At 38.5% G+C, this 18,014-nt stretch overlaps 1 protein-coding gene across 1 annotated transcript in view; it reads right to left on the bottom strand.

The window, feature by feature from the left end:
* Positions 1-18,014, bottom strand: part of HIPK2 (homeodomain interacting protein kinase 2) — a 240,934-nt gene that overhangs the window by 65,107 nt on the left and 157,813 nt on the right. The window lies entirely within an intron of this gene.

Here is an 18,014-nt window from a genome sequence, read left to right as displayed (position 1 = left end):
GTGTAAAAATTCTTGTGGATAAAGTGAGATTTTTCTCCTGCTTAGTTTCAAGGTGACCAAAAGATGGAATGTGTTACCATCATCTCTCCAAATTTGTTTACAGACCCTTTGGCATCTAACATTTTTTATGAAACTACAAGGAAAGACCTGATGAGAAAATATTTCAGAGCACTGGGAGGATGCGCAAAATGAAATAGCCACATCAGCACGAAAGTATTCTGCTATCATCCACAACAAACTCAGAAACACTCACCAATAGAAATTTGAAACAAATTGTCCTTTACAGTGAGATAAATTATAAACCATGTTTCAGTGTGAACAGGGCTCTCAATAATTTTTGGAAAAAACTAGTCTTTTTGGTGACAATTGATTAACTATTAGTTTCAAAAGACAGTATAGGAAACCTAATAAAAAGTGAATTCTTTACTGACTGTCTAAGGATTAAATGGGTTTGGAAATGAATTTTAGCTGCCAAGAAAGGTAGCAGTAAGAGGAATAAAAGAGAATACAGTGGTACCTCTACCTACAAACGCCTCTACTTAAGAACTTTTCAAGATAAAAACCGGATGTTCAAGATTTTTTTGCCTCTTCTAAAGAACCATTTTCCACTTACAAACCGAAGCCTCCAAAACTGTAACTGGAAAAGGCCCGGAGAAGCCTCCGTGGGGCCTCTCTAGGAATCTCCTGGGAGGAAACAGCGCCGGAAAAGGCAGGGAGAAGCCTCCTTGGGGCCTCTCTAGGAATCTCCTGAGAGGAAACAGGGCCGGAAAAGGCAGGGAGAAGCCTCCATGGGGCCTCTCTAGGAATCTCCTGAGAGGAAATAGGGCCGGAAAAGGCAGGGAGAAGCCTCCTTGGGGCCTCTCAAGGAATCTCCTGAGAGGAAACAGGGCCGGAAAAGGCAGGGAGAAGCCTCCTTGGGGTCTCTCTAGGAATCTCCTGAGAGGAAACAGGGCCGGAAAAGACAGGGAGAAGCCTCCTTGGGGCCTCTCTAGGAATCTCCTGGGAGGAAACATGGCCGGAAAAGGCCTGAATGTATAAATTCATTTAAGAATTTTTTTTAGTCTATCCACCATTATTGAAGCAAAGGTTTTATAATTCTCATTAAAAAGCAAGGTCGGTCTGTAGTTCTTAATTTTCTGTAAATCAGTCTCCTCTGACCATTATCTTGGCATCTAATAAAGCTCCAACATTACAATTTGTAATGTTTCTTCCAATGTCTTATATATCTCTGCTGGTAGTCCATCTGGTCCTGGTGTTTTACCATTTTTCTGTCTTTTAATTGCCTCTGTTAATTTCATCATTGTTATTTTCTCTTCTAATAAGTTCTTAAACTTTTCTGGTATTTTAGGTAATTCCATATATTGTTTTATATTCTCTTCAATTACTTTTTCTTGTTTGTACAGATCCTCATAATATGCCCACACAATTCCCACCTCACATTTCAATATTGAATGTTCCCTTCAGTGTCTTCCAATTGTTCAATCCATATTTTTTTCCCTTTTTCTTCTTCATTGTACAAGCTAACCATCTCCCTAACTTATTTGCATGTTCAAAAAAATTATGTTTAGTAATTTTTATTTTCCTTGCCACCTCTTCTATTTCCATCAAATTCGTCTGATGTTTCTTCAGCTCCATCATGTTTTAAATCTTTTTATTTCTGTCTTTCTGGAGTTCTTTTTCTAGTTTCTTATATTCCTCTTTTAATTTTGTCTTGGTTTTCCTTCTGTATTTATTTTTTACTCAAATACTGTGTGTCATATTCAATCCTCTTATATATGCTTTCACTGTATCACATACAATTTGAAGTGAAATATCAACTTTTTTAAAAAAACAAAGCAAAAAGAATCTCGTTTCTTTTTCCACGAATTGCTGAAATGCTTTTGCCTTTCATTTGTCTACACAATTATTTTCCCAGTCACCAGTAGTGCCCCTTACTTCCCATATTTCCATTAAATCCCAAAGGAAGACATCAGGAAAAATTATGCCCAAAGGGGTTTTTAAAACAGGAAGCAGAGACTGAGGGATGGGGAGAACAATGACAGCTACATCCACCACCTCATAATCATAAAGAGTATTAGGAGGAAAAAAAAGTATCTAAAAAAATCTGGAAAAAAAACCTAAGGAGGAAAAAGACTAAGCTGCTTTTCTGCAAGTAAAATATTTTGGATGACTGACTGACAGACAGAATTCAGCACAGTACCTTCCTTAACTGCAACAGAAAACCAATAGAAGTTTTTGCTCATTAACATCCTTATAAACATTATATGCTGTTTAGTTGAAGCATTATTTAAAATATTAAGGAGGTTTTCATAGCAAACCCTAAATATAGTTTTGAATTTCTCCATCTTGAAATATAAAACCAACATTTCTACAACACAGAAACAATTCATATCCACATAAATAGATATTTTTGGTGACATATTTGAAAAAGCTCTGACACATGTATTACTTTTGAAACCAAACCAACCATAAATGCCCAAATCTGTACTTCTTCTTAAACCTAACATTAATCCACTTAATAATTATGGATTCATACAGGAAGGTATGACTTTGATCATACATCATTGTTGTGGCTAGCTCTGGCCCAGCTCTTGCCCCAAGGAATGTGGATGTGGATGTGGGGGAGACGTCCACATGCCGCAGGCCTGTTTTGCTCCCAGTAGAATCTGCCGATGACGTCTCCTCTGACCAAGGAAGCGTGAGTGACAGGGAAGAGACAGCCCAGGAGGATATCAGTCATCTGTATCATCCCTGGATTCTGAACAAGAATTAATGACACATCCACGCATGCATAGAGTGATGCATAGGAGGCAACAACTGAAGGATTATTACAAGAGAAAATGAGGCCACCTGTGGTTGGGTGGGCTGCTGTAATTAGTGCTACAGATAAAAGTGCAGCCTGGTGTTTTAGCCTCATGGCAGTTTATCTGATTCATTGTTTCGTCAAGATCGTGGGTTTTGCTCTTCAGGATTGTGTGTGTGGACTCTCTGGACTTTAGAATTGGACTCAATTTCCCAGTTATTGGGTGAGTAATTGGACTGCATTTAACCTGTGCCTTGTGTGTACCAGAAAATCCCTTTGACATTTAAAAGGGGAGCTGTTTCTGTTTTTCTGTTTATAAAAACATTTGGGTTTTCCTTTTATCGTGTGGTGTGTGTCTTCCTGGACTAATTACCCTGTAATTACAGGCGGTTGAGACACGCGGGCAGAACACATCATGTCTGCTATCTTGCCTTTTCTCGCTGGTCCTCCAGATGCATCAAACAACAAGCTCATCAATGGTAGCTTAACATCTATTATCATTATGAAAATGAAATATTTGTTCTATTAATTGTATACCAATCATGCAAGTTGCCTGTGAAATTCTGGCTCAAAATAAGATATAAGATAGCCTAAGGCTACACAGCATGGCATTTCATCTTTAGCTCCATTCTCCAAAGCTGTATTTGTAATACCATTCTCAGTGCTTTAGCTCATCTTTTTAAACCAATTTTTCCAGAAGTCCTTTTTTGTAAATCACTCCATATTGAACCTCGAGAGTAAAATATTTGATAAACAATTATTAGGTTTGCCAGTAGTGAAAAACTTTACTAGCTGCTGAAAAAGTAACTTGAGTAATCTGGAAAAAATATTAAGGTACTCCGGAGACTCTTGTGTTGCATTCTCATTTATAACTTGCAAATTTGGCACAAAGGAGCTTGGAGGGGCCTTAGGAAAAGTTTCAACTTGCATGAAACTCCTTAAGTACAGTGTTTTATTTTGGAAGCTTCCACCGAATCGCTGCAAACTTTTGTGTTACTCCATACAGCCTATCCAAATATATAAACATGTTTCCACAAACACACTGGTACCAGGTATACAGACAGAGAAATCTTATTATAAGAGCAAACACTGGAAGGGAAGCACCTGTTCAGCAACTAGGGGAAACACACATTCAGAAGGAGAAAAAACACAAAAGACGGAAACCTTGAGTAGGACAACTTAGGTAGGACAAATATTCTAAAAAAATACAAAAGTAGCAATAGGAGCTGCTATTGTGGTTGTTACGATCCCTACTTGCCTTGTTTTCTGAAAGCAAGACAGATATTTTAGAGTAAATGATTGATAGCAATTGTAAATCTTAGAGAGATGTATTGAAAAAACAAATAAGAAATATGGAAGTCAGCTAGCTACAGGGAGGGGCTATTGCCTGGCTGGGGTGCGGGTGGGGATAACACAGTGGAGTAGTGAAAATGGAGCTCCACCCCAGAGCACCGATTTTGCACTGAAAGATGTTGAAAGAAAATGCAGGGCATCCTGCATAAGCCACGCCCAGTGTGGTAATAAAAATTTTGGTAGCTCTTCACTGGCTAGCTAGTTGCCTATCTATCTATCTATCTATCTATCTATCTATCTATCTATCTATCTATCTATCTATCTATCTATCTATCTATCTATCTTCCTATCTGTCTTTCTAGCTAGCTAAGACAGCTAGCTAGCTACACAGATGACATCCACCTACCTACCCCTAGCTGCTTCTTAAGAACAAGGGATGTAATTGTTTGCGGTCATTGTTCAGCAGCTGTTCTTTATTTCTTAGCCTGATGCAGAAACCATTCAAATTGTCATAAATTTATTAAAGTACTTAACCAGACTTCCATTGCACAGAGAAACCTACCTTACAAGTCTGTTGAAAGAAAGAAAGAAAGAAAGAAAGAAAGAGAAAAGAAAGAGAAAAGAAAGGAAGGAAGGAAGGAAGGAAGGAAGGAAGGAAGGAAGGAAGGAAGGAAGGAAGGTGGATTGGGGCTAAATCCACCACCATGAGTTCCTTGGAGGAAAATCAGTGTAAAAATGAACAATGCATCATGAAATAGAAGGACCTAAATTGTTTAAATTGTTTTACCAGGCAAGAATAAAACTGTTGAATGACGGTAACATTAAACACATGAACACCCCACTCTCTAATAAAGGTTTTTAGATAAAAGGTTATGCAGGTGCATCCTGGTTTCTGTTTCCAGCATCCTAAGGATTCAGAGAACTACTAGCCTTCAAGGAGAGAAATACTGAAACTGATGACCTTTCTTTGTCATTTTCAAGATATCTTACAACTTGATATCAAAAGCAGTGCTTAAGTTCTAAAACTTATAATGTGAATTTATTGCAAATCAGTAAATTTATTGTTATTATGAGGACTAGGGTAAAACAGTAAATACATTTGTTCTGAAGTGATATGCATATAGAGAACTGCACGAATCAGGCAATCAGCTAATATTCTTCCACTTAAACTAGCATGATGTGGTGCAACTTAAGCCCAGGGAATAGGGTAGAAGGACAAAGCATTGACAAAAGAGGCAATTCAAAGATTTTTTTCTCTCTCTTTCTGAATTGCAGGGGAGGGTAGAGAGAAATAGCAGCCTACAAACAAAAGAAATTCTTATGCAAGCTCTTGAAAAGGGGGCTTGATTATGTATTAATGATTGCATTTTCTATTCTTTCTAAGGAGGGGGGAAATGACAACTGTGAGGTTTTACTCATGCCTGCGAAAGGAAACTGAATTTTAAACGGAATTGCATGATTTATACAAATGGAAGCTGACTGTGTTAGCTTCACATCCAATATTTATCAATGTCAAACGTCTTTCCTGTATGTTTCCAATGATTGTGTGTCCCCCCCACCACAAATCAGCACTTCCAAGCAATCAATTTTCATGTATCTAGGGGCAGCCTTGCCTAACTGATGTCCTCCAAATTCAGAAATTCATCTTCCATAATCAGTGTAGCCAAAATGGACAACCAACTCATTTATGTTGGGAAAACCTGATTTAGTGGCTGAGAAACTTAAAGAGATAACCTATGTACAGGTAGAGGTACAAGAGATGGAAAATATAGTAGAAGATATAAGGAAAATTAAAAATACAAGAATCAGGGAAATGAGAAGGAAAATATTACATAAGTGGTATTTTACTCCCGTTCAATTCGCACATTTTCAGCAGAATGTCAGGGGGAATTGTTGGCATGGGTGTCAAGACAAAGGAGTGTTTATGCATATGTTTTGGGAATGCCCGATAGTGCAGGAATTTTGGCAAAAAGTGAAAGAGGATATCAATAGAATGCTAAATATACAATGGACAATCACTAAGGAAATGGCAGTACTAGTAAAAAGCAATGCGATGGGAGAATTTAGAGAAATAAAAAAAGCAGCAATAGAAAGCGCTCAGGCAGTAATAGTTTTGGGTTGGAAGGATGCGACAAAGTGGACAATGCAAAATTGGTATAGATACATGGTGGACCTTATTCAATTTGAAATTATGGAAAAAAGGATAAATTCGGATAATGAAACTGAGTTGGGACAGCTGATGGGACGGTGGGACAAGGTAAGACGATATATGACGAGCAGAATCCGAGACCAAGCTACAAGAAATAAATTGGAATCACTCTATAATATGTAAACAGATATATTGCTCTTGGGTTAAGTGGACTATACAAGAAACACCCCCAATTTGGTGGTGGGGAATGTGTGTGTGTCGGGGTGGTGGGCACAAATTCACTATGCACTGTTTTATGTTGTATGTATATTAAACTTATTAAAAATTAATAAAAATAATTTATTTAAAAAATAAAACAGAATTGCTTAAATTTTACTTAGTTTAAAAATAAATTGAAAAAGAAACTTATTTCCAAACATTGGGCACAATCACTTTCCATATATATTTCTCCACAACTTTACATGTGGTGAACTTATTTTCATTTTATTTTTGGTTATGGGTTTAAGGAAGAATACAGCTGATGATTCAAGAATGGAAAGCTGTTTAATAGGTTCTAGTGAAAGTAGGCATTTCTGGTGAAATCATTTCTCATTTTTTTCTGACAAGTTCCACTATGTCTTAATAGTTGAGGAACTAATGTTTTATTGGTGTGTTTCCTGATTGATTTTCCCTGCACTGAGGAAAAATAGAAACAGCTGTTGAAGAAGTCAAAATTTCAAGGTCCAAAGAAGGGAAAAATTAAATCAGTTTAGGTGGCTGGTTAATACATTTTCATACTTTGTTTGTTTCAATGAGTAGTGTTTAAGGAAGAAAAAAAGTACAACTGACAGGGTAAAATAAGTTTTAGAAGCAATCAATATGATCCCTATAATTTGTTTGTTTGTTTGTTTGTTTGTTTACTTACTTGTTTGCTTGTTTGTTTGTTTGATTGATTTTTATGCCGCCCTTCTCCTTAGACTCAGGGCGGCTTACAACATGTTAGCAATAGCCCTTTTTAACAGAGCTAGGCTATTGCCCCCACAATCCGGGTCCTCATTTTACCCACCTCGGAAGGATGGAAGGCTGAGTCAACCTTGAGCTGGTGATGAGATTTGAACCGCTGACCTTCAGATCTACAGTCAGCTTCAGTGGCCTGCAGTACAGCACTCTACCTGCTGCACCACCCCAGCTCATAGTATAGTTTACTGGGCCTTTACACAAGTTCACTGGGAAAAATCAGGAGAAGAGGTAATGTTGAGGCAAATACACAGCAAAGTGTATAAGTAAAGAGTGGAACAAATGGTTTTCTCAATGCTATTGAATAAAATTTATTGGTCAAGTGTGATTGGACAAACAAGGAATTTGTCTTTGGTGTATATGCTCTCAGTGTACATAAGGAGAATAAAATACATTCATCAAGAATAAAAAGATACTGTGATAATCAAGGTTACTAATAAGCTATCAAATCACACTAGAAAATAAAAATAATGTGAATTTGAAAGATACAAGCAACATGTTATAGTAATAAGTGGGAAGTACTAGGAAGGTTGAGAAGAATAATAGTAATACAGTCTTAGTAAATTATTTGACAGTGTTGTGGGAATTAGACCTAAAATGGTCACCTAACATCAAAAACATCATCAAAAAAGCACAACAAAGAATTTTCTTTCTGCGCCAGCTCAGGAAGCTCAAACTGCCCAAGGAGCTGCTGATACAGTTCTGCAGAGGAATCATTGAGTCTGTCATCTGCACCTCTATAACTGTCTGGTTTGGTGCTGCAACCCAACAGGACCGACACAGACTTCAGAGGAGAATCAGAACTGCAGAAAAAACAATTGCTGCCAACCTGCCTTCCATTGAGGACCTGTATACTGCACGAGTCAAAAAGAGGGTGGGGAAAATATTCATCCTGGACACAAATTGTTTCAACTCCTACCCTCAAAACGTCGCTACAGAGCACTGCACACCAAGACAACTAGACACAAGAACAGTTTTTTTCTGAACGCCATCACTCTACTAAACAAATAATTCCCTCAACACTGTCAGACTTTCTACTAAATCTGTACTAAACTAAATCTAGTTTTTCTCATCATTACTATCACACATTTCCTCCCATGTTGACTGTATGACTGTAACTTGTTGCTTATATCCTAAGATTTTTATTAATATTGCTTCTTCATTGCTTATTTGACCCCTATGACAATCATTAAGTGTCGTACCACATGATTCTTGACAAATGTATATTTTATTTTATGTACGCTGAAAGCATATGCACCAAGACAAATTCCTTGTGTGTCCAATCACATTTGGCCAATAAAAAATTCTATTCTATTCTATTCTATTAAGCAGGGTGATGGCATTTGGTTCTAGTTGTTTTGGTGTGTAGTGTCCTATATCATCATTTTGAGGGTAGAAGTTCAAACAATTTATGCCCAGGATGTGAGGGTTCCATAGATATTTATTGGAAAGTATCAAAGAATAGAGAGGTGAGGAGCAGATAATTTAATTAAAGCAATCTTGAATATGCACTTTTACCCTTGCAAAATAGAGAAGACCAAGAAAAGCAGATCATTTCTACAATTTTAAATACAAACTTTTGAAGCAGACTGAGTGGTAAAATTCTGATTTGATTTGTTGCAAAATTGTTTTTGCTTTATAAGAAATGTCATTTATTATTGTGATTTTGTTAATGAGACTTAATAAATAGCTTAGGCATTCCAGATGGAGATAGTCAAATCACAACTTTCTAATGGGACATGATGAAGGGTTCCAAATTTACTGTGTATGTCTGGTATGGAAAAAGTGAGCAGATTATTGTTATTCGCAGATGACACCAAGCTGGCAGGAGTGGCCAACACCCCAGAGGATAGACACAGAATTCAGAAAGATCTAGACAGACTTGTACAGTGGGCCGAAACGAACAAAATGAAGTTCAATGTAGAGAAGAGTAAAATCCTGCACCTAGGCAAAAAAAACCCCAAACATGCACACAAATTAGGCGAAACCACACTCACCATGAGTGACTGTGAAAGGGATCTTGGAGTCTTAGTGGATAGCCAGCTAAACATGGCCCAACAATGTGCAGCAGCGGCTAAAAAAGCCAACACAATCCTAAACTGCATGAACACGGGGATACACTCCAAAACCAGAGAGGTAATAATACCACTCTATAAGGCCGTGGTCAGACCGCACCTAGAGTATTGCATCCAGTTCTGGTCACCACACTTCAAAAAAGATATAGAGACTCTAGAGAGGGTGCAGAAAAGAGCAACTAAAATGATAAAGGGACTAGAGACCAGGCCATACGAGGAAAGGTTGCTGGAACTGGGCATGGATAGTCTAGAAAAAAGAAGGGCTAGGGGGGACATGATAGCTGTATACAGGTACTTAAGGGGTTGCCACAGAGAGGAGGGGGACACACTGTTTTCCAGGGCACCAGAGGGTCGGACAAGGAACAACGGTTGGAAACTGACCAAGGAGAGATTCAACCTGGAGATAAGAAAGAATTTCCTGACAGTGAGAGCGATCAACCAGTGGAACGGCCTGCCAACGGAAGTGGTGGACTTCCCAACTTTGGACATTTTCAAGAGGAGATTGGACTGCCATTTGGCTGGGGTGCTGTAGGATTTCCTGCTCAGGCAGGGGGTTGAACTTGATGACCTGTAAGGTCCCTTTCAACTCTAATAATAAATAAATAAAATGATACAGAAACTCTTGAAACAAATGGCACATTTCTTGGGTATCAATAGCTTTCACTCTCATTTACAGATCCCACACGAGAAAGTTAGCACTGTATGGTTTCACCCTATACTTTTCAGTTGCACATTTTCCAAATAATAGAAATTTGAAACAGCTTTATTTGTTGCAGGACAAAACTAAAAATCACTGGCATGATTCCATGGTTTGCAAATTGACATTGATAAGACTTTGACAATAAGAAAAGTGGTACAATAATTCACAGCTTCCTATCAACTACCACCAACCAATAATTAGTTATCTCTGCAACAGAGATGCTACAATAAAACACCATCACAGTGGAGAAAACGCATTCTACCTTCTCTCTTGGCAATTCAGAAACTTGAAATACTTGGCATGCTGCCCAGGAAATGTCTGGTCATTTGGAATAGTTTTTTTAAAAAAAAATAACCTTGACTAAAAGTCCACCTGATATCTCAAAATAGTGCTGATTTTCCAGCCACTGGAAGATTTCTTCCATTATGACCAGGATCTACTCCTGCCATTGTCTCAGAAAGGCTGAATAAGCCAGCATTATCTTCCTATGATGACTTACTATTCCTTTTTCATGACAGTAATTGTCACCATTTTTCTTTTGGGAGATGAGATTTCTAATAATGGTCCAATTCAAAGTCTGCCCAAGATATAAATACCTAGACTTTCATTCTGTGGAGACTCAATTCTATGTCCACTAATACATTGCAAAAATGCCTTCCAAGAAATCTTGTTATACATTAAGGTAGTCAGCCCCTGCCTGGTAAAATTGCTCTTTTCCTATTAATCAAAACTTCTGTACTGGAATAAACTTAATAAAATCATATCCATCCCCTGCCTTTGGGCATGGCAAAGGAACAGAGATTAAGATGCATAGGATTTTCAAAGAGTTCAAATTTCTTAAGCCCCATCTGCAGAATCACAAGACATGTTGCACGCAAGAAGGAATCCATAACAGTTGAAAAACACAGATGCGTCCACAGAAAATACAAAGCTGTGGATTCCAATAGGTCGAGCTATATAGTGAGTACACAAGAAAGATTTTCCACGACATATGCCTTTGGTGGCAAGCCTTGCGTTTTGAACCCTCATACAGTAGTTTTCACTACTTAATTTACAGTATGCCTACGTTTCTAGAGAATGAATTATTTCCTTTTTTTAAATATAATCCTGAAGGCTGGTTCCACCCCATGATGGAGAACTGGCTCAAGGTTGACTCAGCCTTCCATCCTTTTGAAGTGGGTTAAATGAGGACCTGGATTGTGGGGGCAATATGCTGGCTCTGTTAAAAAGTGCTATTGCTAACATGTTGTAAGCCGCCCTGAGTCTAAGGAGAAGGGCGGCATAAAAATCGAATGAATGAATGAATGAATGAATGAATGAATGAATGAATGAATGAATAAACTAACTAACTAACTAACTAACTAACTAACTAACTAACTAACTAACTAACTAACTAACTAACTAACTAACTAACTGTTCTGTCTGGGTCACTCCAGAAGCCAATACCAACCCAAAAAGAGAAGCCAGACACACTGGTAAAAGGCAAAGGCAGTTTTATAAAATTCAAGAAAAACACAGGTAACAGAAAATGTCCTTACAAACAGGAAAATGCTGTATCTTCAGATATATCCACGAAGGCCAAAAGTCCATGCAGCAATACAGAATTCTTGCTGCCAAGCCAAGGCTGTAGATAGCAGACCTACACCTCCCACGGATCTTCCAAAGCTGCTGGGCCACTAGCCAGGAACAGAGACGCCGAGAAACAAGACAGGATAACGCCACTCCAAACTGATAACACTCCACATGGCTTCAAGGGCTTGCCTGCCTTTTAAACCCTGCTGATGAGGACCACACCCAAACCCAGCTGTTTCTAATTCAATAGTGATAATATTTCTTTAACTGCTCCTTTTGTTGCTCTGAACGTCTCTGTCTCATGTCAATGACAGCTTGGGCGTCATCACCTAATGACTCCAAGCTACTGGCTGGGGAGAGCCCCCCCACCCCGGGGGCTCTCATGCTGTTCTCCTTCATCCCATTCCTGATTTTCCTCTCTCCCGTCCGACTGTTCAGCCCCCTCCTCTGCGCTGTCATCCTCCTCCGGGCATGGAGCCAGCAGAGACACAGCCGGTCCCTGAGCAGCCTCAGGCTGAACCACAACACTAACTAACTAACTAACTAACTAACTAACTAACTAACTAACTAACTAACTAACTAACTAACTAATGGAGTAGAATTATTATGGTATTAAATGTCTATTGAGAAAGCCCAGGGTGAAAATAGTTTAACCTTGCTGTTCTGTTCACATTTACTATACACTTGTACTGTTACTGTAGCAAAAAGGAAACAAAATGAAAAAAACAACAACCCACACTCGTAAGAACCCCCCAAATGAGGAAAAGTCAATCAATCACAAGTTTGAGATCTGCATGACAAATAATCTACAGGTCTCAAATTTCATTCCGTGTCATATAGACCCGAGCAGAACAGCAAGGTTAAAATCTAACATGGTTGAACCTATGAACTGAACTGAAGTTGTGTTGCAGAAGACAAAATCACGGTGAAAAGCATGAAGACAAAACCCAGGAAAAGAGTTGACAGAAGTTTGGAAGTCATGGTATTAATGTGTAATGCTGCTCCACTGATACTAATTTCTGCCTTTACAATGTTATCATTTCTCTCCATTTGGCCTTACACCATTTTAGAACATGTCGTCATTGCCATCTTCAGAGAACACATCATCACTTGTTCCTTGATGATAATTTAACAGTGTTCCATTCCAAATAAGGAACTGAGTTTGTTCTTTTGTTGTTGTTTTAATCTGATGGTTGGCCCAGGCAAACCGCTGACAACAAGAAATGGCTCAAACAAGGGAGATGACTACACAACAGAAAATTCTATAATAGAATAGAATAGAATTTTATTGGCCAAGTGTGAATGACACACACAAGGAATTTGTCTTGGTGCATATGCTCTCAGCGTACATAAAATAAAATATATATTTGTCAAGAATCATGTGGTACAACACTTAATGATTGTCGTAGGGGTCAAATAAGCAACAAAGAAGCAATATTAATAAAAATCTTAGGATATAAGCAACAAGTTACAGTCATACAGTCAACATGGGAGGAAATGGGTGATAGGAATGATGAGAAAAACTAGAAGAATAGAAGTGCAGATTTAGTAGAAAGTCTGACAGTGTTGAGGGACCAGAATATCTCCGACACCGCCTTCTGCTGCACGAATCCCAGCGACCGATTAGGTCCCAGAGTGGGCCTTCTCCGGGTCCCGTCAACTAAACAATGTCGGTTGGCAGGCCCCAGGGGAAGAGCCTTCTCTGTGGCGGCCCCGACTCTCTGGAACCTGCTCCCCCCAGAGATTAGAACTGCCTCTACCCTCCTTGCCTTTCGTAAACTCCTCAAAACCCACCTTTGTCATCAGGCATGGGGGAATTGAGATATCTCCCCCGGGCCTATACAATTTATGTATGGTATGTTTGTATGTATGTCTGCTTAATAATGGTTTTTTAAAAATATTTTAAATTGTAAATTATTGGATTTGTTATGAACTGTTTTATTGTGTTGTGAGCCGCCCCGAGTATACGGAGAGGGGCGGCATACAAATCTAATAAATAAATAAAATTAAATAAACAAATAAATAAATAAATAAATTATAACACAATCAGATATCAAACCAGATGGAGAAAGATATAATTCCCAAGACATCTGTGGTTATTCTCTATTTTTAAATTTATTTATACTGTTGTTTATTTGTTTGTATACTTATTGAGCTCAAATGCCACTCTAATCACTGATGAGCGAGGATCTGTAATGGTATATTAGGAAAGATCTTGAGAAGGGCATAGAATTTAAAACTTTTAATATTTTAATTAATTGGATTATGTATTGGATTGTTTTTTCACTTGTTGTGAGCCGCCCCGAGTCTTCGGAGAGAGGCGGCATACAAATCCAAATAATAAATAATAATAAATAAAATTGCTGGCCAGGAAATGGACAGATAAGAGACAGCACTTATAGCCCATCAATGGATAGTGGGGGGATAGGGTCAGCAGGATCAAATCCCAGTGGGGGTATGGCTAGCTGATGAGAGGAAACAACCTTGAAATAGATTTATACTAGTCTCCCTTCATTTTCAACTTGGCAAAAATAGGTTACACACACATACACACACATTACTATAAACCATACTCAAGGCAGCATGAAGCAAATCACTTCAGCCTGATGATGGCAAATGAGATTTCACCGAAATGTCGCAAAGACACTCAAAATATTACACGGGAAAAACCCCAAACTCACAACAATCTACGTATATTATACCCGTGAAAAATCTACGAAAATAAATATGTATGTATGTATGTATGCATGTATGTGTGTATATACATGCCTTACAAGGCAGAGGCTGCAAGTTCAAGTCCCAGTGAGGGTATAGCTAGCTGATGAGGCCAGAATAAGGCCAAAATAGATCTACCCTAGTCTCCCTTAATTTTCAAATTCAGCAAAAACATGTGACACATAAAGAATATAGTTTGTCGGCTATGAATAAATTAGTTGCTTTGGGAATGGTGCTGGGTTGGGCCGAGAGGCAAAAAGGAAGCTGCGATGCTCCTTCAATATACCAGGGTGATTCGACACAAAAAACATGTAACCTTTCCCTGGTACAGAGCTGAAGGGATTGGATACTGTAGCCTAGGATGCAAGTTCAAATCCCAGTGAGGGTATGGCTAGCTGATGAGGCCAGAACAAAGCCAAAATAGATCTATCCTTGTCTCCCTTAATTTTCAAATTCAGCAAAAGAGAGCTGGGGTGGTGCAGCAGGTAGAGTGCTGTGCTGCAGGCCACTGAAGCTGACTGTAGATCTGTAGGTCAGAGGTTCAAATCTCATCACCAGCTCAAGGTTGACTCAGCCTTCCATCCTTCCGAAGTGGGTAAAATGAGGACCCGGATTGTGGGGGCAATATGCTGGCTCTGTTAAAAAGTGCTATTGCTAACATGTTGTAAGCCGCCCTGAATCTAAGGAGAAGGGCGTCATATAAATAAATAAATAAAAACATGTGACACATACAGAATATAGTTTGTATATTCTGTATAGATTGTATAGATAGATATAAAGGAAGGGAGGGAGAGGGAGAGAGAGAGAGAGAGAGAGAGAGAGAGAGAGAGTGCTATAATATATTTCAAAGCCCGGGTGATTCAAATGTCTAGACTCCCAAGGCCAGCTGTATTAGCTAAACTTCAATGGCTTTCCTAAAAACAAAGAAAATTCATTCCCATGATCCCTGTTGATATTTTCTGAAAAATGGGGTCTGCAGAGAGGCCGCTCTGTATGTTAAGGGTTGGGCAAGAAGCAGATCGGTCTAAAAAGGTGAGGCTTATTCCAAGGAAGTTATTGTCTGTCTGTCTGTCTGTCTGTCTGTCTGTCTGTCTGTCTGTCTGTCTGTCTGTCTGTCTGTCTTACAATGGATATATGTTTATCCCAGGCATGTTTAAATTCGGTTACTGTGGATTTACCAACCACGTCTGCTGGAAGTTTGTTCCAAGGATCTACTACTCTTTCAGTAAAATAATACTTTCTCATGTTGCCTTTGATCTTTCCCCCAACTAACTTCAGATTGTGTCCCCTTGTTCTTGTGTTCACTTTCCTGTTAAAAACACTTCCCTCCTGAACCCTATTTAACCCTTTAACATATTTAAATGTTTCGATCATGTCCCCCCTTTTCCTTCTGTCTTCCAGACTATACAGATTGAGTTCATTAAGTCTTTCCTGATACGTTTTATACTTCAGACCTTCCACCATTCTTGTAGCCCGTCTTTGGACCCGTTCAATTTTGTCAATATCTTTTTGTAGGTGAGGTCTCCAGAACTGAACACAGTACTCCAAATGTGGTCTCACCAGCGCTCTATATAAGGGGATCACAATCTCCCTCTTCCTGCTTGTTATACCTCTAGCTATGCAGCCAAGCATCCTACTTGCCTTTCCTACCGCCCGACCACACTGCTCACCCATTTTGAGACTGTCAGAAATCACTACCCCTAAATCCTTCTCTTCTGAAGTTTTTGCTAACACAGAACTGCCAATGCAATACTCAGATTTAGGATTCCTTTTCCCCAAGTGCATTATTTTACATTTGGAAACATTAAACTGCAGTTTCCATTGCTTTGACCATTTATCTAGTAACGCTAAATCATTTACCATATTACAGACCCCTCCAGGAATATCAACCCTATTGCACACTTTAGAGTCATCGGCAAATAGGCAAACCTTCCCTACCAAACCTTCCCCTATGTCACTCACAAACATATTAAAAAGAATAGGACCCAGAACAGACCCTTGTGGCACACCGCTTGCAACCTGTCTCTGCTCAGAATACTCGCCATTAACTGTCTGTCTGTCTGTCTGTGTCTCTCTCCCCCACCCCTCTCATAGATACATACAGTCAATGAGACACTTTCTTCCAGGCAAATGCTAAAAAATAACACGCATGAGAGAAAAAATCCCAACGTGCAAAACAAGCAAAATGAGTTCCGCAGAAGGTATTATGGAGTAGTGATGAAGAGGGAGCTTTTTGCAAGTATGAATTTTGATCAGCGCTGATCTCTGCCTGATATTCATGAATAACAAATCACTTCTCACAATGTAAGGAGCTACCAAAAATATTCATGGGAACGTAGAAGTGCAAAACCTATTTTTGTGTAATCTATTACCTATTTAAATTATTTGAAACATGATTGTGATGCAGCTCCGCTGCCTTCTTTTAATACCATAGCTCGAAGTTGCTGCTGCAATTTATTATAGCTAACAATCACTCACTTTATTGATTGATTGATTGATTGATTGATTGATTGGACTTAAATGCCCCCCCTCTCTGTGGACTCGGGATGTCACTCACGTCAAGGATTTCATTAAATATACTATTTAATTCTATGTATGTATGCCATATGCGTACATACATATTACACACAGGCACACAAAAATATACAGTATCTACTATATAAAATTTATGTGTATTTATATACACACAAAGACATGCACAGCTCTTCAAAAATAATACACATTGAACCTCATTTACTGTGGTAAGAAAAACATACCCATACCCCAGAAGGGGAAAAAAAATCAAAATTTTTCTACTGATTCTGTGTACCTGACCAAAATTTTTCCAATGGTTCTACATACCTGACCGCACTCGTAGGAACCCATCACTGGCTATAGGTATCCATACAGACAGAAATAACTATCCTATAAATGTAATGAAGCCACGTTCTCCATGAAAAGGAAATTTCCCATTTCTGTGGTTACCTTTCAGCTTAATTAGCTGTGATCAAAATTATTGGCACCATTTCGTGATCAAATAATGAAAAGCAAAGCCTTAACCAGCCCTCAAACTATGGGGAAGAAATTCAGTATTGATATATCTTTGCAGTGGGATTAAATTGAGTTTCAGTAAATACATCAGAAATAAATGGTATAATCTGTCTGTCTCTGCATCGCTGCAATTGATCTTAACTGGATGAGATATTGTTGTAGCAAATCAACAACATCAAATATATCTTAATTTTCCAAACAGGAAGCTCAAAGTATTTCAATATTAATATAAAATATTTCTTTTCCATCTCCAACTTTTCTCTACGAATATAAACGCAACATGAGACAGAATTCATTTCGGCATCTCTTCCAGTTTGCTTTTTTTATTGTTTGCACAAAACAATAAAAAAGGCAGGCAAATATGAACAAGAGAATCTATGAATGGATAATGTGGGAATTTAAGCTTGTTTACACACATGCATATTATTCAGGAAATCTCTCTTTTCCTATTCTGTCTGGAAGTAGAGAACTAGACTTCGTTTTTATGTGCCTGGAAATACTTCTGAGGAATTAAAGAGCGACTATTTCCCCGGTTCAAGCTGAACTAAAAGTAAAAAGAATGAAAATCAAAGCCTCTTTTAAATGTGTTTAATATACAGAGAGCTGTTTTGCTTGCATAAAAAAGATTGCTTATTCAAATAAGGTTAGCTATCTTTTATTTATGCTACTGTTTTAGCCTCC

Source organism: Erythrolamprus reginae, chromosome 6 (assembly GCF_031021105.1).
Source record: "Erythrolamprus reginae isolate rEryReg1 chromosome 6, rEryReg1.hap1, whole genome shotgun sequence".
NCBI classification, from domain to species: domain Eukaryota; kingdom Metazoa; phylum Chordata; class Lepidosauria; order Squamata; family Dipsadidae; genus Erythrolamprus; species Erythrolamprus reginae.
Note: the sequence above shows the minus strand (reverse complement) of the source record. Positions and strands in the feature narration are given on the sequence as shown.